The sequence below is a fragment of the Canis lupus genome, chromosome 1 (genome assembly GCF_003254725.2).
Source record: "Canis lupus dingo isolate Sandy chromosome 1, ASM325472v2, whole genome shotgun sequence".
Taxonomy (NCBI): Eukaryota; Metazoa; Chordata; class Mammalia; order Carnivora; family Canidae; genus Canis; species Canis lupus.
The window spans coordinates 22,863,612-22,886,990 of record NC_064243.1 but is presented as its reverse complement, the minus strand read 5'-3'; the positions used below and the strand labels follow the sequence as shown (position 1 = coordinate 22,886,990).

Genomic DNA, 23,379 nt, shown 5'->3' with positions numbered 1-23,379 from the left:
TAGAGTGAGAAAATGAAGAAAGGCTAAGTAGAAGTGCCTGGAGGAGGGTGTTAGCAAGGTGGAAGATTGACACAGGTGTCTTACCTGATTATGGAAGTCACATGCTATCAGGTGCCTTGTTCCATTCATGAGATGAAAGTCATTAGGTCCACCCCATGCTCAACAGAGGGGATTACACAGGGGCATGGATACTAGGGAGCAAGGGTCACCAGGAGCCATGTCAGAACCTATCTACCTCAGCTCTGCAAACCTCGCATGATCCTTCATGGCTGTGGGCCTTAGTGTGTGCTTTCCCCTCGGGCTGGTCCAAGCGATCTGCTTGGAGAATTCATCCATAAGCTCCTGCTCTGATCTCCAAGGCTGTCTGGTCAAGCAATATTTGGAATCCCACAACATTTTATTAACACCTTTTCTGTGCTCAGTACCTCTCTGGTAGTGTTCAGCATAGAATTGGTGCTCAATAAATATTGTTCTGAATAATAGCAGTTTTCACAGTTGTGTAGGTTTTTTTCTCTTTTTTTTTTCACAGTTGCATAATTTAGTCCTTATTTGATTGAAATGTACTTGAAGTTCATTGTTCATAATTTTCCTTGGAGAATATGACTAAATCTACAGTGGTTTAGCAGTGTTTCTTCAACTGTATTGCATAAATTTCTTAAGACCTCTGTTAAAATGCAAATTTGTATTCTCTAAGCCTGAGCTAGAGTTCAAGATTCTGAAGTTCTAACATGTTCTAAGCTGATGCCCACGTTGCTTGTCCGAGGATCACGTTGTGATTTGTAAAACATAGAGAAATGAAAGCAAGAATAACGTTAAAGAAGTTATAGGGAGGGATATTTGAGTTCAAGTTAAAGAAATGTTCCAAAAGTAAAATTGGTATAAAAAAGGATGTGGGGGAGGGGTGTATATATAGTATGTATATAGTATGTCTGTGTGTGGCTATGGGTATGAATTAATGAGTTCATTTTCCCTGGGGTCAATCAGATGTGGGCTGGAAGTCCAATTGTTGAGGATGATGTGACTCGGGTAACAACTAGAATAAGTTCGAATTTTCTCAAAGTGACCCATAAGGTGCTATTTTTCTGTTTAGGTGCTTAGGGATATCCATGCAAGAAAAACCTAAAATATATCTAATTTTATTTGTGTTACCTGTTGAACTTCTGCATAAGATTTAATTTTTTAAAACAAATTTCACTTCTTAGAATGCATACTCACAAACAAAACACACACTGACACACAAAAGACGCTCTACACCAGCAGAGTTTCTGATTCTATGAGGCCTGATCAGAGAACACAATCAGATATTAAAGACAAGGTTCCTTGATGCACAGCCTTTCAATTTGTTATATAAGAATCATTCTCCAGTCTCAAAACCCTTGACTGGATTGCAGTGAAAACTCATGATCTACAAAAAGTGTCCAACTGCTAAATCGCTCAAAACCCCACCCAGTAAGCAAACTGACTCACAGAATCCAGAATCCATGAACCATATGATAGTGTGCTCTGTTCCCAGGAGAGCCCCTCTGGCCTTCCTACATCTTACGTGCTATTTGTTCTGACTTCATAGATGACTCTAAGAGACAATGTGACATCATGGAAGGAAAAGGTGGGAGTCCAGAGATAGGGTTGAGACTCCGCTTTCCTCAAGCCCCCGCCCTCTCCAAGCCTCTACCCACAGAAGGGTAGTTCTACATCAAAGTTGGCAAACTTTCTGTAAAGGGCCAGAGAGCAAATATGCCATTCATTGTGGGCCAAACAACCTCTGTCGCAGCTGTTCAGCTCTGGCATAGACAACATGTAGACAAGAGTGTGGCTGTGTTCCAGTCCGACTTCATAAAAACAGATGGCGAGTTAGATTTGGCCTGTGGGCCTTACTTTGCTAGCTAACCCTTGTTCTACAGGACCGTTGTGCACCTGCCCAACTCAGAAGATTTATGATTTAAAATTATATAGGATCTGGTAAGTTTTCACTGAGATATTAATAGATTATACTGGCTTGAAATATATTTGCTTTTGAACAGGGAACAGTGAGTATCTGAACTCAAAGGGACACAATGCTACAGAAGATTTTCAGGCATCGGGGTCAGGTAGCAGGTAGCGGTGGGGTTATTTTTGATTCAAGGATCTTTGGAGGGCCCTGAGAGTATGGCAGGTTGGAAGTTATTTGCCCTGTCTATAGGTAAGGTCAACCTGGTTACTTAGAGGGAGCCATTAGCATTTGAGGGTCCCTGTTGAAGCCTTTCCGGGACTGCTTCCTTGCCAGGACAGCTGAGAAGCCACAAGGGGAATAATGAGCTCTGTTGTTGGAACTGTAAATAATGAACCGACTGCAGTAGTTCTGCTCCATAGGGCCCCATACTGACTGCTATTCAATTGTAAATATCCCCTTTCTGCTGCTGTACTGTAGGACAGAGAGTCGTTGCTATATATTATGCTAAATATTCCCTTGAATCCAACTGCAGAAAGAGAGAGAGGACAATGCAGGCGGCAAAACCAACCCATTAACTTGCTGTACATCTGTTTCCGTCTCCTGATAACTCAAGGTGCTAAGACAGCCCACGCCTTTCCTTTAAGACACAGGGATATTTTTATAGGTATGGAATGCGCATGTGTGTATATGAATACATTGCCATTTGACTCCTTCAGTGGCACCTTTCTGGAGATGAGAGACCGACTCAGGCCATTTATTTTTCCCTGCAGTGTTTTTCCTCTTTCCCTTGGTCTTGTTCTGCTTTAGCTGATGCAGAGCCTTTCCCCTTGAGAAGCTATTGAATAGCTGGGGAGATATTTCAGAGATGCTTAAATTAATATTCATTTCCCATCTAGTGCCCACTGCTGTCACCAAGACCCTGGCTTGGATTCCTAACCAATTATGACATTAACTCTTCCTAGCTGGGATCCTTCCATGTGCCAGTTTTCTAGGCAGATTCCTTACTCACACTTGTTTTTTTGAACTTTGAGATCCTGGACTCTGAACTACGACCCAGTCCTCTGGACCTGGCTTATTTCTGCTTCCTGTCTCTGAATTTGATCTCCAGGCTTTTATGGTTCCTACTAAGCTTTTGGAACTTTCCCTTACTGAACAGTGCTTACAGCAGGGCTGTTCAAAAAGTAAATTTATATAGCTGCAGAACGTAAAGGGATCCTAGAAATCATTAATAACTCTCTATTTTAAAGATGATGACTGTGAGGCCAGAGATGTTGTCTGATTGGCCAATGTCATGCAGATTACACCCAGGTGTCAGCCTCCCTTCCACTCTCCACCATCTTCCTTCTCGTTAGTTTCTCTCCTTCTCTTGTATTTGGGCAAAAGTGTTTGTGTTTCCTCATATCCTCTCATGACTTGGTTCCAGCCTTAGGTTAAGAAATGAGTGGTTCTTGGAAATGCTGAGGTCTTCCAGGACTTTGTTAATATCATGTTCCCAACTCTTTAAAGTGCTATCAATTTAAGGATGTGTTTGTAGCATACATCTCCCAAATATCCAGGTGAGATACAAGTGGTAATTTCTCAGCACAGCGTGATGTAACTTAAAAATGGAACACAGCAGTGGGCATCCATGCTGTTAAAAAGCCTTCAGCCCTCCCTCCTTGGAGGATTTTTCACTGTCTTTTTTATAATAAGCCTCAGCCTACAGACATATTGTCCAGATATTTCCCAGTTTTATTATCAAGAGTCCCTTCACATCCCTTATAGTCCCTTATAAGGCTTCTTTCAAGTGCCCTAATTCCTATTTACTCCTGTGGATCCCTGTAGCTCTTTTTCTTTACCATATACTCATTGATCAAAGTCCAGATTCCACCCAAATGTCAGCCTCTCGCCTGCCCCCACTATTCTCCTCCCTGGGCAGTCCACTCTGTTCTAGTAAATTTGACGAGGTTTGTGTTTCCTCACATCCCTAGTAGCCTTATCAAATCATTCTGATAAACCAGGCTGTCCAATATAAAGTAAGGGAATTTATGAGTTTAAGTGTCTCTGTTTTCTTTCTCACTTTGCTTGTACTGAGAAAATAGCAGAGAATTTAGACTAGACTCAAATTTTAAACTTCCTCCATTTTTAAGTCAATTATTTTGAAAAAAAAATAAATATCCTCATTGGCTTTGAGGGAAAGAAGGAAAATAATCCTTGCTAGTTTCCCATTATGGGAGTATAGCTTATGTCAGATACGCACTTAGGCATTCTTATGTTTTCTTCTCCTTAAGTGCATCTTCAATTTTTCTGACCAAAAATCGAGGTAGGCAGAGGGCTCATGAATCAGCTTAACCCATTTTCACTTGCAGTTGCAGCAAAATGGTGTCTCCAGAGGGGCTGTGTTGTGGAGGGAAGGTGTAGTTGGGAGTCTCTATTCTTGGATTCCAACCCTCACTCTGCAAATAACTTAGCCGCATGCCTTTAGTTAAATCATTTTACCTGTTTGGAATTTAATTTCCTGAAGGAATACTTCGGCAGCAGGAAACAGAAAAATGGAGCAGTCATAGTTTTATCAAACAGAGGTGACTCTCCCCTGTAACCAGGTATCTGACCATTGGTAGCCTCTGCTGCTGTTTCAGTAGCTTTATAGCACTAGGGCCAGCACATCTACAATTCTTCCGGCCTTGGCCTTATTGTCTCAATATGTAAGCTGTGGCTCCGGGCCTTAAGTCTGCATTTAGGGCAGGAAGAAGGGGAGGGAAGCAGCCCTCTGCTTTTGAACCTTTCATCAGCAAAAGGAGAAGCCATCTCAGAAGTTCCCTGAAGACATTTACTCATTTGACAAAATCACATGAATAGCCCAGCTGCGAGGGAGGCATAAGCAGTTAGTTGTTGCAGTCACCATGGTGGAGGCAAGGAGAAGAAAGGGATTGTGATTATGTGTTGAGTTAGCCAACCCACAGTGTCTACAGTGCCTCAAAAAGGCAGAGGGTGTGCTGCAAATGATCTCGAAGACCTCTCCCAGCTCTGCCTGTTTGTGAATCTCTGAATAGGGAGAAAGAATTCAGTATGTGGCATTGCTTTTACGTGTATAGAAGCTCCTGGTTTCTATGCAAGTTCTCCCCAGGAAAGCGTCCTCTGATACTCTAGGTGCAGGTTGGAGAAGGAGTTGGAGAAAATGTTTGGAGGAAACACTGATGCTGTGCCTCTCTGGGTTTCTCCAGACAGTAATAGAGTCCTCCCATGGTAGCACAGTGTCATCCCCAGAAGGAAATGGAGGAGACCAGCAAGATAATGCTGTTTTGACAATTCTAGGAAAGGGGAAAAATGAAAACATCTGTTCAGATGGAAATATTCCTAAGAGAAGTAACACACATGTTAGTATTACATAATTATTTTTCAATTATTTTAATGATTTTCAATTTAAGAAGTTTAAAATATCTAAAGACAAGCATTTCATTTTAAAAATTCCTTTTCACACATCAGTGGGATCACACAGATTTGTGCCAGAGGGCGAAGGGAGGTGGGGACTGGAGGAAGGTGGTCAGAAGTATCAAACTTCCAGATATAGGCTAAATGTACCCTAGGCATGTGAGGTGCAACATTACTGGAGCTAACACTGCTGGATGATATACAGGAAAGTTGAGAGTAAATCCTATGAGTTTTCACCATAAGGAGAAAATATTTTACCTGTTTTCTTCCCCTTTTCATTATATCTATGAGAAGATGAATGTTAGCTGAAACTATTGCAGTAACCACCTCACAATATATGTAAATCAAACCATCTGCTGTACACCTTAAGTGTATACAGTGGCTCATGTCAATGGTTTCCTAATAAAATTTGAAAAAAAATGTCCTTTGTCTTCCATCACATATCTAATTTTGCATGATTATAGACAATCTTACATGCATACTATTTTGTGCCCTGGTTAATTCCCTCACCATAATCAGGTTATTATTATTTGGCAGACAGAGGTGTAAGAGGAAGTGAAATGGGAATGGCTGAATGAAATTGTCACAGAAGGCTGGAGAGAGAGGGACAGCATAATCCTGGTGTCCTGGTGTGAAACTTGGTTCCTTTACCAGTGTGTCCAAGTTCTTTGTGTGATTACAAAGATGGGGGCCTAACAAAAAAAAAAGTAGGTTATGGCTACAGGGACAGTGGGATTCTCCTTAGGAATCCAAAATAGGTACGTAACAGCCAGCTACCTCTTGGCCTTTCTTAACCACTTGTAGGAAATAACTTTGACCTACCAAGCTCACCTCCTTTGCTTCTATGGAGAAAGCTGCTTTATAGTATTTCTTTAGAAGGGCATATTTACTTACTGTATGCTTTAAGCACATTCTGAGAGGAAAATATGCTGCTGACAAGGACTGGGTCTTCTAATACCAGGAGCACACAGAGAAAAGCTGATGGGATCCAGGCAAAGCATATAATGTGTGATTTTGTCAGTGAGACACAACAGAACGGTAGACAGGTGTTAACTGGAGAGTAGACATTGTCCTCAGATCTTCATTTGTTTAATGTCATATGAATTCATGAGAGTTTGGGTCTCTCGTCTGGTACACGGGGGTGGGATCTTCATTTTTTCGTGTATGGTTGCTCACAAACCATTGTGGTTTGCCCTGTTTGAGATGTATTACATTGATGACTCTGGTCTTTTTTTCCTATTTCTGGACATAGAATTGTGGGAGATGTAGAAGTGGTAATTTAAATATTTTGGGAATCATTAATGCAGTTTGCCAATAGTGTTAATTTTTCCTCCCTTTTGAGCACACACGATTGCATTTTTGGCTTCTTTGTGGTTATTTGGGCCAGTACAACTAGTTTTTTAAAAATATAAGTGATGAGTTTACTTCCATATTAAAGAATTCAATTATGCATTGTATGTGTGAGAACTGTTAAAGCTTTCTTCCCCTCCAGTACAACTAGTTAACACTGTTCAAGGTTGTTGTTTCTCTAGTTGTTTGTTCACAATGAACAGAACTCTTGGGGAATCTGATAGAAGGAGTGAGAAATACACCTTTGTTGGTAAGCCATTGAAGTTTGGGGGATATTTACTACTATTCCAAAATTTAGTCTATCCTGACACTAAAGCCATTTTCTAACATAGAAAGAATTTGAGATATTTTACCTCAGGCCATTAAGAAAAAAATGAAACTGTCAGGGGCATATCAGAAGTTTAAATATAGCATATAGATGCAGATTTACTCATCAGAAAGGGAACTGGACCTAGTTCTACTTCTCCTAGTGATTAGTTTTGTAACTTGTGGCACATCACTTGATTATCCAATGCGACTATCAGTTCTTTTAAGAAAAGCAGGGTAATGTCCTGTCTTTCCTTTTATTTATCCAGTTTTCAAAATAATGAATTGGCTCCCTGTCAACTTCAAAAGGCAACCAATTACCTAGAATATGAATCCACTGTAATTCTTATTAAAGCTCAAATTATCGGTCCCATTTAGGTGTCTTTTTGAATTGGTTCCCATGTACTTTTGGAATCACCCTGGTAGTCTTTGATATGTTCCATGTTCTCTGCTATGTCAAGATATTGGAGGCCAAAGTTAAGGCTGAGCCACTTATCCAAGAAGCTTCAGTTTCCTTTAATGGAATAGAGTTTTAAGAACAGAGTCTGGACTTGCTATTGGTACTAGTTTGGTCACAGTCTTCTAACCTTTTCATGGACAGAAATAGGGGGGAAAAATATATATATATGATATGTTGTGAATTCATACAGATCTTTCCAATTAAAGTTTAGGACTATAATACTTTTGCTTAACTTCCCTATTACTATTAGGAGATAATTTTCCATGGATTTCTTTTGTTCTTGAAGATGTTGAGAGCAGAGATACTGACCATATGTGTTCTTGACTATCTTCTAAAGGATATTTGTATAGCACGCAGCTTTAAAAGATAAAGATAATGTGGGATCCCTGGGTGGCGCAGCGGTTTAGCGCCTGCCTTTGGCCCAGGGCGCGATCCTGGAGACCCAGGATCGAATCCCACGTCGGGCTCCCGGTGCATGGAGCCTGCTTCTCCCTCTGCCTATGTCTCTGCCTCTCTCTCTCTCTCTCTCTCTCTGTTACTACCATAAAAAAAAAAAAAAGATAAAGATAATGTCTCTCTCTTGAACAAAGGGTGGATTTGTGTACTGTCTAGGATAAAAAAAAAAAAAATCTTTATCACTAGGATAAAGGCTAGTGAATCAGCCAAGGTTCTTAAGAGAAGGAGAATGAATAGGATAGATATATTAAGAAAAAAATAAGGAATTTTGCTCATGTGATTCTGGGGGTGGCAAGTTCAAAATCCCTAGAACAGGCCAAGAGCAGGCTAGAAACTCAGGCAGGAGTTGATGTTACAGTCTTGAGGCAATATTTCTTGCTCTCCAGTTTTTACTCTTAAGGCCTTCAACTAATTGAGTGAGGCCGACCCACATTATCAAGGGTGAGCTCTTTTACTTACGGTGAATTGACTGTAGCTGTGAATTGTATCTATACAACACCTACACTAGTATTTGACTAAATCACTAAAAATGATCACCTGATGTTAAGCTGGTTTGCTTACAGACCAGTTTGTAAAAGATTCAGTTTCCCCAAATTCCAGGTTACTTGACTGTGATGCAGACTTGCTGCATTGTGCAAAGATCTAGGCTCCTCTGTGTCACTATTATGGGTTTTAGGGAACAAGGAGAATTAATGAAAATGTAACACTAACGCTCATGCTTCTTGCTATAAATAATAAAGTAATAGGTGGTGAGTTAAAAGTGCATTCCATCAGCATCCGTGAAGCTGTGATGGCTTTCCTCTTAGCTTTCAAGTTAGGGCAAAATCTCAGACCTGTCACAGTTCTTGACCATTACATCTCTACGTTTTTCCTTTCACAGTAAGAGTTTTGGTTCTCAAGAACATAATCACAGTGAATAGTAGAATGTTCTGTAGTTATTTGGTTTGCTTTATCCACCTTACCCACATTATTGTCTTAGAATAGCAGGAGTAATGACATCACTTCTTACTGTGATTACCAAAGAACAGTTCCCTTTTTTTTGCATATCTTATCCCTAGTCTCCTCTTATTACATTAAAGTCATAGTAAGTCTACATTTTCAGATTATATAATCATGACTTTCTTCCTTTATACCCCATTTAGCTTTAGTTTTACAAGTAGCTATACATGTAATAGTACCAGCTATTATACTGGTGTCTCTAGTAATTTTGGTTCTCTGAGGTTTTTTTCTGTGGTAAATTCCTTTAGAAGGTCTTTTGGGGACAGTATGACAATACGACATGAATTCATGCATGCTAGTCACAATCTGTGTCTTTTAACTTAAAATCAGTTTTGTTTGTTATAAAGTTTTTGTTCCATTTTTTTTCCTTGTATGTGTAAAATATATTATTCAGCATTCTTCCGGCATAAGACCTATCTTTCGGAATATCTGATGATAATTTTTTTCTTGAATCTCTTTTCTTTTTTCCATGAAATTTTTCATGAACTAAAGTTTTTAGTGTTCATTAGCATTTATTTTTGTTTTCTTCAGAAAATGCTATTGTTTGTATGTTGGAGCGTCTTTGCTTATCGTTAATAATTGCCATTTCTTTCAAATTTTTGTTAACTCTTTCTGTTATATTTTTGACATTTTCTTTCTTTACACCTGCTGTTTCATTTAAGGCATTATTTGGTGTGATCATTCTCTTTTGTTGTCCTTCTAGTTTAATCTTCCTTTCTATATTTCTCTTTTTGAGTTTATAACTCATTTCTGAATTTTCTAATTCTTATTTGTTTTTATTGTTTTAATAATTTATATATATGTGCTAATTTTGAGTTATTTTTACAGTTTTAATTCACCTACCTTCTCTTTTTGTTTGAGCATGTTTGATGATTTCATTATATATAGGGATATTATCCTGTTTTTTTTTTTCCTTTTGTTTTCATAGTAACTTTGTATGGAATTTGATTTTATGCTTTTCCAATGCTCAGATTAATGGATTTTAGTTTTCCTGAAATTTTAGAAGTACATCCAAATAGTTTTTTTTTCCCCACAAAATTCTGTCCTCTGTTATTGTTGTTGAATGTTCAAAAATACTATGGCTCACATTCTGAGACTTCCTGGTGCTATTATTTCCACTCACTTTTATTTGAATATTATCACCCCTTTTTCTCTGTTGTGCCCGTCCTCTTCAGTCTTCATTCCTCACAGATTATTCTCCATGTGAGGCAAATGGGTTTCATGAGTTTATAAGGGTTAGACTGTCCCAGCCCCCTCAGTTCTTCCTAAGGGTCTCTCATTACTGTTGGAGTCCTTAAATTTACTCATCACATTTTTCAGCGAAGTCCTGTTTCATGTGTTGGAGTTTTCATATTCTCAGGTTCATCACATACCCATTGGTTCCTTCTGCTTCCTTCCATTCAGCCAGTAAGATCTTTGCACTGTCAGTCTTCTGTTCCCTAAGTGGGTTTATGTTAGATACCTTATCACCCAGCTTTGTTAAGAATGTTGTACATAGGTTTTTAATTTTTATCTCTAGGTTCTCTTTTTTTATGTGAGAATTCAGGAAGACCAGAGACTGTGTGGCTACCACAACTGTCATATTTCTGGAATTACCCCATCCATTTATTTTTTATTAAAACAAGTTATTTAATAGCTACCATAATGTAGAAATTCAGAGATATAAAATGAACAAAGTGCTACCCCCTCTGTTGAAGTACTAGTGCAAAATTGAGAAAAAGCTTTGAATGCTATGTCATTAGTTTTTTAACTTAAATTATTTTGTAAGAATGATATGCATATAGAAAAGTGCACGTCTTAAATGTATAGCTCAATGAATTCTCACATACTGAAAAAAACCAAGTAGCTAATATGTACATTAAATAACATAATATTATCAGTATCCATCAGCTTTCCACTTATCCTCTTCCTTTCCCAACCCTCTGACTTATAATAGTATAGGAATAACCACTCTCTTGACTTCTAACAGTGTATATTAGCTTTTTTCATTTTTTGTTATGTGACTGGAATGATATGATATGTACTTCTTTGGTCTTTTTTTTTTTTGCTCAAAATTATGCTTGTTATAATCATCATTATTTTCATGTATAGTTATAGTATTCATTTCTGTGTTAATAAATATACCACAATCTATCCATTCTACTGATTATAAACATTTGTATACTGATTTGGGACTATCATGAATAGTGGTTGTTAATGAACATCCTAGTGCACGTCTCAGACAAATAAATATATGCATCTTTGTTAGGTATCTACCCAACTAAGGATGGAGTTGCTGAGTCAGAAGTTAAGCATATATTCAGTTTCAGTAGCTACTTTAAAACTATTTTCAAAGAAATTTTACTGCCAATTTAATTTTTATTCAGTGCTGTGGGTATGATCTGAGTCAGGGAAAGCTATGACCAAGACTGACCTTTAGGAAAATAATTTTGGAAATTCTTTGTAAGAATAGATTGGAGGGTTGCCTGGGTGGCTCAACTGGTTAAGCAGCCAACTCTTGATGTTGACTCAGGTCATGATCTCAGGATCTGGGGATGGAGCCCGTATTGGGCTCTGCATTCAGCAAGAATTCTGCTAGAGATCCCCTCTCTTTTCCCTCTGCTCCTCCCCTACCTCCCACTCATGCTCTCTCTCTCTCTCTCTTTTTCTCTAAAATAAATAGATAATATTTTAAAAGATTTTATTTGTTTATTCATGAGAGATACAAAGAAACAGAGGCAGAGACACAGGCAGAGGGAGAAGCAGTCTCCATGTAGGGAGCCCGATGTGGGACTTGATCGCAGGACTCCAAGTCACACCCTGGGCCGAAGGCAGAGGCTCAACCACTGAGCTACCCAGGCGTCCCAAATAGATAAATTTTTAAAAGAAAAATAGTAGACCGAAAGAAGGAGATAAAGAAGACAGTAAGAGATTAGAATATATTAAATGGAGTAGAGGAAAAGGTATGGATATGTATCACCCTGTGGTCATAGAATCTGCTAACCCTGTGTAAGGGAGAAATCATAATGACAGTCTATATAGAAGTTTGAGTGGGATGAGGATGATGAGTTCAGATAGGCTATGCCAATGCAGAAAGACCTCAGGGCCTACTTACATGCAACTCTATCCCTCTCCCTTAGCTCCCATTCCTACAAGTCTTGAGGTGATTCCACAGGCTTCCTGGAACCATATAAATTAACAAATAAAAGACCATATATTTTTTACACTTAACTAGTAATGCAGTGATTTCAGTAATACAGGGCCTTAATAACATAAAACACCCATTGAGAAGAATCTGAAATTACTACCTCCTTCTACTTCACACTACTATATCATTTTTATTTTATGTCACACACAAAAGTTCTTGAAAGGAGCTAATGGAGATTGACAGCGCCTGGCTGCTGCTCTTCCCTTGAGGTAAACAAGTGAACACCCACTTCTTTATGCCTAGGCAGTGCTGTATCTATCTAGATCCCTGTGCTCAAAACCCAAAGCTCTAAATTGTAATGGCCCAGTTGTTGTGTTTTTCCCCAGCCCACCTTCCCCTATGAATAGGAAGGAGAGTGTTCCCTGATAGCCCAAGAAAGGGAATGTGACACCAGCAACTCCACATCATGCAGAAAATCTCATTTGGGGACAGTGCTTTGCTATGTTCTATAGTTTTCTTCAATCTTCCAGTACTGATGAAATTTACATCTGAACAGACTCTACCTCTTACAGGCCCATCTGCTTCTGCTGTTAATTTTTTACCTGGAGCCCTAATTATAACTGGCTCCAGGCGGAAATGCCTGTGACGTCACTATAGGGAGATCAGGAGTTCAGGTGGGAAATAAGGTGCTGGAGCAGATGGACACCCTCTGAGCAATGATCTTGATGTTTTGTAAATATTCACTCCGTAATATGACAGTATAAGGAAATACTGAAAACAGAAGGAAGGAAAATAACTCCTAACTTCACCATTCCTTTTTGTTTTTGTTTCTTTTTTTCTAAGTTACCACCTGGTACCAGAAGTATAGTGCCATGACCTGTAGGTATTAGGATCATACTTTCAGTAAGCCTGGCTTCTCTAGGGCCAGAAAAAATAGGTCGAGACTGACTTGGCTTTCAGGTTAACAGGTGGATCTGGATCCCATGACATCAGCATCCCATGAGTAGCCATTACAACAGTTGGAAGACACTCCTAGAAGGATTCCATCACAACATTTGTATAGTCCAGATCTCTTTCACATTGAAAGCAGATTCAAGATGCTTCTAGATTCAAGTCAGACTCCTGTCTCATGATAACTCATGGGACCATTATTACAGGAGGCAGGAGGGGAAGATCTTCGTTTCCTTTAGTATGTCTATGCGATATGGAGCTTCAGCCAATCAACTGTCTAGGAAATTACCTGAAATTATGTACTCCTCATATGTGTGTGCCAAGAATATATAAAGTTCTTCACCAAAGATGAAACACATACCTACCCAATACATAGAAAAAAGAAAAGGTGATAGGATGAAATGCAAAGTTATAATCAATATAAGAAGGAGATTAAGAATCCTAAGACAGTCTCCAGGCAGTAAAATACTCAACTTCTAGTTAAATCCCTCCCCTCTTCTTTTCAAACAAAGTTTTAAAATATCTTTCTTTTATGATTGTTTCATTGATTCCATTAGCGCATATACCATGACTTAATAGAGCAGGTCAGTTTATGCCAGGAGGAGTTAACATGGGGCATCTAATTAATTGGAAGGGCTTTGCTTTAGTCTGATTATGTATCACATTTCCATTTACAAGGATAAAGTTATAAGGAGATTTTTTTTCACTAGTAGAGTGGGACACAGTCAGCCAGCCTCACAGAAAATGTGCATGTACAATGTATTATCACCTTAGCCCTTAAAGATTCAGTGAGGAGAAAAACACAAGGATCCTTTGTCAAAGAGGAGCTTTTTCCCCACTCCAGGAGGGGTACGGTGTTTGTTCTAATGGCAGAAATGGTCAGGCAAATATATCTCAATAACCTGCAAGTCCTTAAGGAAACTGGGGCTTTTCTTGACTAGAGGAGAAATAGATTTCCAGAAGAGAAAGCAAATCTGTGCTGACAATGAGCAACTGTTGCCTTCAGCCTTCCTGAGAAATGCTTCTCAGGTTCTCCCTCTTATGGGATCATTTGGGTATAGAATTGCCTCTTCTTAGTCAAGCTTAGGTCAAGATTGTCTATCATATCAAGAGCTAACAGTCATGTTGGGGCTTGTTCCTACTCTCCTGAGCAGAAGTATCATTTTAAGACATTTAAAAAACTCAGGTGTGTGTTTCCCATTTCAAGTCCAACATTGATGTCTGAATTCAAACTATCATAATTTCATTAGGTTGCATCAGGTGGCTTTATAATTCGGTACTACTGGCTTGCACTCTGTGTGAGGATAATCCCATGGTCAAAGATAAGACTTTTTGTTGTAAAATGGAATTTGTTTGGGTACTGCCTAGACTCTGAGCAGGACCAGTTTATTTCAGAGATCTCTTACCAAGACGGTCTGGAAATAATGTGAATCTATGCAGGCATATCAGAGGATAGACAGATTTTAGCCAATATGTGGGAGGAGCATAGACATAGGGTAAAACAAGCTTTGAGGAAGCAATAAGACAGATTTTTTTTTTCAAGAAACATCATTTCTTCAGAAGAGCGCTTAGTTTGCAGATAGTGAACAAAATCCTGACTTCTAGAGCTCAGAGTCCTATTTATACAAAATAGAAAGAAGATAGAAAACAAAATACAAGTAAACTAGTGATTTCAAGTGTTTAAAACAAGCCAGAGGGTAAAAATGTACAAAGTGCTGGTAAACGGATATATACTCACAACACTCATTTTCCATTGCCAATTCTGGAAGGATAGCATTTTCTTGCCCATAGGTTCTTTTAGATCACCTAAAAGTAACTTCACACGGGTAAGAGTTCATGGTTATAATCCGATTTTCCTCCTCTCTTGCTCTTATGCCCCCGTTAAGGCGTTAGAACAAAATAGTTGACATCTTAGGCTCAGAGTCAGAAAAAGGCTAGTCAGCTTGAACATAGGCTGGCCTGAGATTTTCTTTCTGCTAGCACTGCTTCTGAGAAAATTAGTGCATTCATTTCACTGTCTTTATTCGGAAGCCTTGATTTAGAAAAACATCTCCAATTTCTTTTTTCACGTACTATATACTAGGACAGGGTTTGCACACTACATCTCACTGGCTCAATCGCCTTGGCTGCCTGTTGTAAGCAAGTTTTTTTGGCATGCAACCATGCCCATTTCTTTTATCTCTTGTCTGTGGTAGCTTTCATGATACAATGGCAGTAATTGGCATGGAGATCTTCTGTCCTGGAAAGCCAAAACTATTTGTCTCTTTACAGAAAAAGACCAGGAGGAGGCATTTCCAGTTTCTGTCATTAGAGTCTTAGTGAACTTTACCATAAAGTTCCAGTAGGGAACTCAAAAGTCTCCAAGCATCTTTGGATTGTTCTCTGTGATATTGTAGGAAGATTAGGATTTTGAGATAAAAAGATCTGAGTTCAAGTCTTAGCTCCAGCACTTAATTTTATGATTTATCACAAGTTTCAGAACTTCTCTCAACTTCCCCTTTAAAATGGGTTTGAAAATATCTGTTTTACAGGATTGTTGTGAGGACTAAAGTACCTGAGGAATCCTGGGCACTTTACATAAATTATCTTATTATTTCCTCTCACATTGTCACACCTGTCACCCCTTTCTCTCTACTCTGCATGATTTGGAATTTTGGTGGACATTGTGTTCTTGCTGATTTTGTTATGTAATTCTTTAGTAAGGAGGCTGGAACAAATCCACTGAAAGGGGATTAAATCACCTTTGTTCTGGAGAGATCCTAGGGATTTAAGCAGACCGTTGCTGTCTCTTATAGAGGATTGGCCCTAGTCATCATGTGCTGGGTACTGTCATGATTTATTTTCCAAAACAAAAAACAAAACAAAACAAAAAACAAATTAACCTTGTTCCTGTCCATCAAGAAAAAGTAATCAAGAGATGGACTCCTGATTCCAACTTTTCTGCTAATTGAAAAGGAGAGGTGTCAGGATCACTTTGACAAAGCCTTCTAACCAAATATTTTCATGGCCTCTTTGGCCAGTATTTGAGTAGAAATTAAGGTGGAAAGAAAAGTAGTTCTCTTGAATAACTGCATAATGATCCCAACCTAATGAATCTGACTTAGTAATTTTGTATTTTGCAAATAAGGGAGGATGTTCTAGAAATAGCTACAAGACATTGCTCATTTTATCATTTTTGCTGACCTTCATAAATTGCTGCACTGTGCTTTGGTGTCTTTTGCAGAGTAGAAGATGGGGGCCCGAGCATTGCTCCACTGACAAAGCTAACTTCATCCTGATATAAACAGTCCTGACTCCCAGTGATGCGAGACAACTTGCTTATTCTTGCTGAACTTTGTTTTAGTTTTCTATTAGATTCTCTAATTGGCTATTTATACCACTTTCAGGCATTGTGTACTATCACAGGATAAATAAATTTTCAAAAATGTAACATGTGTAGCTAGTCCACAATTAATGAAGGAGCCTCACTTATTTTGTCTTGAAGTCAGTTGTTAGGAATTCAAAATTTATTTTCCCACGGAAAAATATTATAAAGCACAGGCAGGTTATTAATTTAGACCATTTTGGTTCTCTAGAGAATGTCAATGAATATTAAAATCTGTTTAAAACTGTTTTCTCCGGGATCCCTGGGTGGCGCAGCGGTTTGGCGCCCGCCTTTGGCCCAGGGCGCGATCCTGGAGACCCGGGATCGAATCCCACATCGGGCTCCCGGTGCATGGAGCCTGCTTCTCCCTCTGCCTATGTCTCTGCCTCTCTCTCTCTCTCTCTCTTTCACTGTGTGCCTATCATAAATAAATAAAATTAAATTAAAAAAAATACTGTTTTCTCCTTCACAATGCTATTTCTTTATAGAACCCATTTAAATTTTCCAGCGTCACATTTCATGAGCATACCCATTCCCAGCATAACTCCTCTCCTTTGTACCAGGTCACAGTGGAGGTTAACGGCATCTGAGATCCTAGGGATATGGGTGACTGAAGGGAAGAAAGGAGGAGAGGAAGTGTTGGGGGGCTCAATCCCCAAGCCTTAGATACCTTGTGTTTCATAAGTGAATGAATGAAGATTCTGAGTGTCCCCAGTGGGAGCAGGGAAAGTTAAGAAAGCTCCAGCAGTCTCTCTTGAGGCGAGGCTGTGGGAGGGGAAGTATTTGCGTTAAAAGAAGGTTTGTGATTAAGCAACATTAGTCTTCTGATGATGTCCAAGTTCTATGGCTTGTTAGTCATTTATCTGCAGCTCCCAGCACAACAGCAAGCAAATAGTAGGCTTTTAATAAATACTGAATTGTCCAGGGAGATCATCCTCGGGAGGGTAAAAATAAGTCACTTTGGATAGGATCTAGCTAGCATAATCCTGCTCAAATTTATATTTTACTCTCTAGAGGGTTGTAAGCTTACAAATGTTTGCAAACATTTACATACTGTGGTATACAAAGGGCAGGGGTAGAAACCGTTGATGGAATAGAATTATGACTATACGTTCTTTGGTGAGAGACTAGATTAGAAAATCTGCTACCCCAACACACTCATTATTCAAAACATCCATCCAAGAAACAATAGAGCAGAGAGGACAAGAGTTCCCGTTTCAGAATCAAATAGGACTCGATTTCAATTATAGTTCTGTGTGACATGGTGGAGTCTCTGTTTTTTTGTTTTGTTTTGTTTTGTTTTTCTCATAATCTCCACTTATTTATGGATAAGATGGAAGTGTTCTTAAGAAAGAGTTCCACGTTAGATTGTGGAAGATAAATGGAGATATGAGATGCAAAGTACCGACTGCATAGTAAGGGCGTAATAAATGCTAGCTGATGGGATTTCTCACTTTTAGAAAAGGTTATGAGGAGATACGGTGAGAGCCTTCCTGCAAGTGCTGGAGCGGAGGTGCACCTGGGCCAGGGATCCACTTCAGCTCTCTCTGCAGTATCTGAACTCCCTGGAATGCTGATCACGGCCATCTCAGCTAATCAGGGCGGGAGAGAGAACGAAGAGGCATGAGGAGTGATAATCACGTCTTCCCTGGGGGTTTGTGTCACTCACCACGGCTTCCACAGCCATTGTGCTTGTACTCCAGGCAGCTCTATTATTAGTTTTGGCTGCTGTTTCTTCTCCAGCTGCGTGTCCAACAGGGTCCGTTGCCGAATACCAATCTGTCCTCACATGGCACAAAAGCACTGTGGCAATCTATTAAAAACTATCCCCAGAACTCTAGGCTTCCCAAGGTCTCGGCCCCCACGGCTCAGAAGACCTCATCCCAAGTCTCCAAGGTATCCTTTGTTACCCACCTCTAGCAGCTGTACTTGCAGTTTGTTGCTCTGAACTAATTGGTTCTTGGCAGAGAGAAATCAAAGCCAGGTATCTGAATTTGAGAGATGATCATTTCATTCCTCCTGGAATCCAGCCTGGTTAGATAACCATCCCCTGCCTTCAAGTCGTGGTCCTCAAGTCAATATGTCGCAGCCTCATCTGTCACCCATACCACAGCCTTTTCATCAACTGTATGGTGATGGTGTCATGGCGTGAACCTGCCCCACGCCTGCTTCTGATTTCTCTTCCCACATCTCTGAATTGCCTCTTCATTAACCCGCATCTCGTATGCTGTGGTACCTGTCTAGCCATCTTAGCTGCCTGAGCCCCCACCACTGGGAAATAGTATAGGAACTCCTGTCTGTGACCCGTGGGGATTTGACACTTTCAAGCTTCTTGCTTTTTTGCGGTGTTCCCTGTCCATACAGCACCATCCTGGGGTTGGCTGCTATGTGGAGTTTTTGTGTTTTCGCAAGTGTTCACTCCTATGAGTCTTCCATCATTAGCACGCTGACAAATTCCTGCTCCTCCTCCTTCCTGTCCTCACAGTCGTCTGGAAGAATCGGACAAAAAGCAGCTGGTTGACAAACATTAACTGATTATGTTGTGATTACTGGGAGTCAGTTGGACTGAAAGGCGACCCGAGCAGAAGGAAGAGATGGAAAGAATTGGAGAGCAGACTGGGTCCTGTTATACCCCGGAACTGCCCTGAGATCCTTATACACATAAACACAGTTAATTCTGGAATTAGCCATTTGAAGTAGGGACACGAATGAGAATACTGTCGAGTGATTATAAGGAGTGTGGACAATGGAGGGTGATTGCCTGGGCTCTAATCCTAGCTCCTCTAACTAATTATGAGACCTTTAGAAAGTTATTTAATCCCTCTGTGTCTCAGTTTCCTCATTTATAAAATGAAGCTAATAACACTTACCCTGTACAATTTTCCTGAGAATTAAATGTCTTAATACATATAAACTGTGCAGAGCACATCCAGGTATATAATTAGCATTCATTAGTTATTAGTTATTATTACAATTATTTAGTGTATTTAAAAATTGTATCCTCACCTGCAGAGCCTGGCCATGGCTATAGGATATTTCCACCAAGGACAGAGAAGCCTGACTATGGACAGTCATCTCCCTTTGTCTAGGCAGAGAGCCCTAAAGGTCACTGCCAGATGACCTTCTGGAGACTTGAGGAGAGCAGGGCACTCTTGCACTCCCCTTGTGCATCAATAATGCCAGCATCTTCTCATACTCTGTTCAGTGGCAGGTTCTGGCATATGTTTCAAGAGCATCTCAACCTTTTGCATACTATTACCATAAACTGTTAAATCCCTTCTGTTACTAGAAGCAAATTGGGAGCTAATTAGACATAATCTTTCTGTAAAAAATCCTGTTTGGGCTTTTCAGAGTGGGACACATTCTATTTTATGATTCCTTTCAGAGAATTCCCCACTTCCCATTTAGAACTCTTTCATTTATTTATTAATTCAAGAAAAATACCCATGAAAGATCTCCTGGGGAGATGAACATACAGTTGAAATAAAGTGCATTTTCTTATTAGAAGTCTTAACCATTCTGATACTCGCCAGGCTTCAAACTTCAGAGGAAGAGAAGGATTTGGCCCATCTCTAAATTCCTGTTGCTCCTTGAATCATTAACACACTGTTCAGCCGTTACTTGATACCTACATTTTTGTGTGTTGAGATATATAAATTTTAAGTTCTAAGCTCATTGAAGTTACAGATCATGTCGTGGGTAGTCTTCCTTGTGTCTGGCAATTACTGGACTCGTGCTTGCCCCCTTGAACCCCCATCTCCTGAAAGTGCCTCAAGTTCTCATTGTTCTGCAGATCCATGTATTTCACTGGGGTCCACCAGGAAGTCTACTCGTCACCTCTCCATTCTCGTCATAAATGTGTTCCAGTTCTCTGAGCCTCCTCACCATCTTGGAAGTCTGGGGAAAGCCCTTCTACCGTAGGGTGGTGCTTCTATCCTAGGGTCTTTCCACGTAATATTACCTCTGTCTCAGTGTTCTCCCTTCCTCCTTCTCTCATTATTGCACCTTTTCCCATCAAGTTAGTATCTATTCATTCTTCAGATGCTTCTTTAATGCCCTCACCTCCACCTCATCAACCTTTCTCCCCTCCACTCCTAAGTACAGTTCTTTGAAATTAGCAGAGAATTATCTTTATTTCATTGAAGGTACTTTTCAATATTTATAATTAAACTTTTATTAATGCACTTACTTGATTAATGCCATTCTCTTGACTAAGCTAGAAACTCCTGTAGGGGAAGAACTCTTTCTGCTCATCACTGCATCTTCAGCATCTAACACAAAAATTTAGCACGCATGAGGGCTGCAGTAGATACTTCTCAGTTCATTAATGCTGAGCAAGTATTTGTTTTTCAGTGATTAAGGCCTTGGTTATTATTAGAAGATTCAGTAAAGTCTTCTAGAACAAGGATTGGGTATAGGGTTTCATGACAGGATATAAGGAGTTTCGGGTTGAACGTGTTCTGTGAATAGCTCTGGCTGGAATGCCTTAGACAGGCATCTGAAGGACAGGAATCAGAGTAGAGGTCACTGCCTGGTAGGTCATTCTTGTCTAGTCTGTGCATAAGCAGCCGTGGCAGGATAAGCTGACATGAATCAGGATAGCAAACTAGGAGTAGGATTGTGGAGTTCTTGGGGGTTAAGCAGAAGGGAAATCTGGATGATAGGCAAGAGAGCTGGAATTCCTTTTATTTGACACATTTATTTATTACAGAAGTATGATGTGCCAGACACTATACTAAACACCACGGATCTATACACAAACAATCGTTCCTTTTCTAGAGTCCTGGGAGGTGTGGGGTATAATTAATCATAATGTGTTGTGGAAAGGACTATGAAAGGAATGCTGTAAGAAAACAAATTGGTGGATTTTATAAGAAGGCCTTTTGGAGAAAATGACACCTGAGCTGATCCTTGAGGAATGAGCAGGAGAAGGCCATGAGTAGTAGACACGGAAGGAGACGGTATAAGTAATGAGCATCCGTGGGAAAGTGAAAGGACTGGGGAGTGCTCGGGATATTTGAGGTACTAAAAATCTATTATGGATGCCTAGAGTGTGGGGGGCAAATTTGGAGTGTTGGGTTTAATAAGCAATAAGGACATGAACTTGATTGGAGTGAGATTTGAAAAGCCACCGGGAAGGGGAATGATCAGACACATTCGTGATCCAGTCTGTGCTTAGTAGGTGACTTTGCCCTTAGAGTAGGAAAGAGGAGCTGGACTGGTTTCAGGAAGATCATTTAGGAAATGTGAGTTTATGAAAGCAATACATAGTCACAATAGGAAGGTGACTTGTTAAATGCATAGATCTAAGAGGAAGTGGAGGCTCAGATGGGAAGGAGGGTGATTGAGAGGCTCATCCCAAGAGGTCCAGAAAATGAGAAAAGATCACTTGAGCTCGAAGGTGGAGCAAATAGCTGAGTCAGCATGATCTCCTTTCTTTGTTTCTCATTGCCTTGCTCCGTCTTTAGTGGACTCTTTCTTAATCTATGAAAAGAGCACAATGTCTCCTGGTGCAGAGTAAGAATTGGGTAAAGTCAGTTTATCAGTATTGATAATTAACATAGTGCCTAAAACCCTGCTGATACAATACTTGACCATAACACGTAAAATACAGTGTCATAAAAAGAACTCTAGGTATGTATATCGAAACAACCCTCAGATATCATCTAATTTCCTTTTTATTCATAAAATATATGCTTGGAAGATCTGAAAATTTGAGCTTAACAAGGAAGATTCACAGACATGCAGAAACCCACAAATAGTTCTCAGGGAGTCAGATTCCCTGAATATCATTCTTAAACCTCTTAGGGAATCTGAGATCTGAGGTTGAGAACTCTTGATGAAATCCAATCCCTTTATTTTATGGAAAAAGGAACTGAAGCTCAAAGAAGTTAAAGTCCAACTCCAAAGCCACATAGTACTTGGAAATTCAAGACTGGAACCCAGGGTTCAAAATACTACTGATATAGAAAAGATATTAGGGTTTGGAGCCAATGGCCAGGAAAGAATTCCTGAGACATTTTTGGTGCAAGAAGGTGGTTTTATTAAAGCACAGGGACAGGACCAGTGGGCAGAAAGCTGCACAAGGCTCATGAGGTGTGGCCCATTGTATACTTTCAAGTTGGTGGAGGCATGGGGTGATGTATGTCTCTGAGGAATTTGGAAGCAAGATTGCCAAGACCTTGAAGGGCCCAGCTACTGTTGAGGAAAGGTCATTTATGACTGTCTTAGTCATGAGATACTTCGGATGTATACGGGTGGGTTGTATGCTTGGGGGATGATTGCCAACATGTTTCCTGAGAGCTAGAGGGAGTTTCCAAAAGAATTTGTATACATTAAAGTAGACTTAAAATATCCTGGGGGGGTCAGGCTCAGGTTGCCTTTTGCCCTTAGCAAAGTATAACATCGAGGCAGCTGAGGCCCTCGAGGAATGCCCCTCTGCCTGTTTCAGGAACTTGTCAGTGGGCTGTAAGTAGTAGGAAATTTGATAATTTTTCTTTGCCTTTGTTTCTCACATCACTATTCTCCCAAATTCTTGATAAATTCTAATGAAGCTTAACATCTTGTTAAGCTAAAGGCAATCTCTAGTTCAGGTCACCTTTTGTGAGGGAAGATAACACAACATCCTCAGGTAGAGATTATACAAAATAAACAAAAACATCTCCTGCTGTCTTCAAGTTATCCCCCCCCTCCCTTTGAAAGTCCTGTATTTCTTCACCCCAGAGCATGGATTTAAACTCAATTTACTCATCATTGTGCTCTCAAGTGGACTTCCATCTTGCCCTCCTTTTGCCTTTAAAAGACATGGATCTCTTTACCTAAAGCATCAGAGAGGAAGATTGCAGAAGGCTTCCCAGATGTCCCATTTTAGATCTAACACCCTTCAAAATTGTGAATTTATCACTGTACTCTCAGAGAGATGTGTGTCTGATGACCCAATATGCTGTGTAGTTTTTATACTTATGTTGTTCTTTTCAGGCTCATCTTGGATGGCTAAAACTTAGATCAAGGTTTGGTTTGTTTGT

General features: G+C 39.8%; 1 long non-coding RNA gene across 1 annotated transcript in view; it reads left to right on the top strand.

The window, feature by feature from the left end:
* Positions 1 to 1,619: 1,619 nt before the first annotated feature.
* The window catches only part of LOC112643759 (uncharacterized), a 30,628-nt gene continuing 8,868 nt past the window's right edge, over positions 1,620 to 23,379 (top strand). The window contains exon 1 of the long non-coding RNA XR_003125874.3: positions 1,620 to 1,959. This is a non-coding gene — a long non-coding RNA (uncharacterized LOC112643759). The remainder of the gene's footprint in view (positions 1,960 to 23,379) is intronic.